The sequence below is a fragment of the Grammomys surdaster genome, unplaced genomic scaffold, assembly GCF_004785775.1.
Source record: "Grammomys surdaster isolate TR1022 unplaced genomic scaffold, NIH_TR_1.0 144, whole genome shotgun sequence".
Taxonomy (NCBI): Eukaryota; Metazoa; Chordata; class Mammalia; order Rodentia; family Muridae; genus Grammomys; species Grammomys surdaster.
Window position 1 is genome coordinate 5,447,432 of NW_021604602.1, and position 2,303 is coordinate 5,449,734.

Here is a 2,303-nt window from a genome sequence, read left to right on the forward strand (position 1 = left end):
GCAGCATGTCAAAATGAATGGGATATAGCAAAAAATCCATATATATATATATACATATATATATATGTATATATATATATATATATATCAGAGATAATTCAATGTTGCACCCTCAAGGGCTTGGCAAAACAAAAAAAAAGCCAAAAGCTTAGAAAAGGAAACAAAGCAAAACAGAGTTGTTGTAAACAGAAGATACAAAGACAAAAGTAAATAAATATAAACAAACAAACAAACAAACAAGCAAACAAATGGCTTAGAGCTCATCTTTTGAAAAGATAAAACCCAGAACTTTAGCTCTGTCTGTGGTGTGTGGTGCCAAGATGTCTCACAGGAGATTCTCAGCTCCCAGGCATGGGTCCTTGGGCTTGCCTCAGAAGCACAACAGCTGGCATCACTGGAAAGTGAAGAGGTTCCCTAAGGATGACCCTTTCAAGCCTTTTCACCCCACAGCCTTTCTAGGGTACAAGGCTGGCGTGACTCACATTGTCTGGGAAGACGACAGGCCAGGATCTAAGGGGAACAAGAAAGAAGTCAGGGAGGCCATGACCATTGTGGAAACCCCATCCATGGTGGTCGTGGGCATTGTGGGATGTGTGGAAACCCCACGAGGCCTCCTGACCTTCAAGACTGTGTTTGCTGAGCATGTCTGTGAGGAGTGTAAAAGGCGTTTCTATAGGAACAGGCACAAATCTAAGAAAGATTTTTATCAAGTACTGTAAGAAATGGCAGGATGACACAGGCAAGAAACAGCTGGAGAAGGACTAAAACAGCATGAGGAAGTACGGCCAGGTCATCCACATAATTCCCCACATTCAGATGTGTCTGCTTCCTATGCGCCAGAAGAAGGCACACTTGATGGAGACCCAGGTGAATGGGGCTCGGTGGCTGAGAAGCTAGACTGGGCCCGAGAGATGCTGGAGCAGCAGGTGCCTGTGAACCAGGTGTTTGGGCAGGATAAGATCATTGATGTCATCGGGGTGACAAAAGGCAATGGGTACAAGGGGTGTCCCGTCATTGGCATACAAAGAAACAGCTCTGAAAGACCCATCGAGGGCTGTGCAAAGTTGCCTCTGTTGGAGTCTGGCACCCTGCCCGCATAGCCTTCTCTGTGGCAGAAAGGTTACCATCACCGAACAGAGATTAACAAGATTTACAAGATTGGTAAAGGCTACCTCATCAAGGACGGTAAACTGATCAAGAACAATGCATCCACTGACTATGACCTGTCTGACAAGAGCATCAACCCACTGGGTGGCTTTGTTCCTTATGGGGAGATGACTAATGACTTCATCGGGCTCAAAAGCTATGTGGGGGGAACCAAGAAGCAAGCGCTTACTCTTTGTAAGTCTTTGCTGGTCCAGACCAAACCTCGGGCTCTGGAGAAGATTGACCTGAAGCTCACTGACACCACCTACAAGTTTAGCCATGACTGTTTCCAGACCATGGAGGGGAAGCAAGCATTCATGGGACTACTCAAGAAAGACCACATTGCCAAGGAAGGAGGTGCTTGATTCCAGGAGCACTTTGTGCAGCGGGTGGGGTCTCATCAACAAAATGTTTCCAGTGGGGCCATGGGGACAGACAAAGAGAGACAGTGTGACAATTTAAATAAATAAATTTAGAACTAAAAGAGGGGTTATTTTAACTGATACCACAGGAAGACAAAGGGCCACTGTGAGCAATCATGGGCCAACAAAGCAGGTAACCCAGAAGAGCAGAGAGGCAGATCCACCAGCAGAGATCCAGAAAAAACTGGAAAATCTGCACAGACCAGTGGCAAGTAAGGAGATCGAGTCTGTGGTGGAATGAAACCAAAAACCCTCCCAGCAAAGGAAAAACGAGGGGTCTGATGCTTGGTGGTTGAATTCCCTGAAGCGGTCAATGCATAGCTGTCAATCCAACTCTTCCAGAAAGTTAAAGAGGAAAGAATACTTCCAGTGGAGCTGTGGATCCAGGGCCACATGACTGCAAAGCCGGTGCAATGCTGTACTCCTGGAGCTCAGGAGGTGACAGCAGGAGGATTATCGTGAATTTGAGGCCAGCCTGAGCTACATAGTGAGTACCAGATCTGCCAGGGCTATATAGCAAAATCCTGTCTTAAAACAAAACAAAACAATAAGAAAAAGAAGAATATGTGTGTACGCACACGTGCGCGTGCACGAGCACACACACACACAGTGGCAGTCACTGAATTGGCATGGATAGGAGTCTAGGTTCAATCTTTGGTATAAAAAAGAGGAGGAGGAGGAAGAGGAAGAAGAGGAGGAGAAAATCTATAAGCCAATAAGCCAATATCACTGATA

At 46.0% G+C, this 2,303-nt stretch overlaps 1 pseudogene; it reads left to right on the top strand.

Annotated features, from left to right (window-relative positions):
* The first annotated feature begins 320 nt into the window (after nucleotides 1-320).
* LOC114618763 lies at nucleotides 321-1,511 on the top strand (annotated as a pseudogene).
* Nucleotides 1,512-2,303: the final 792 nt, after the last annotated feature.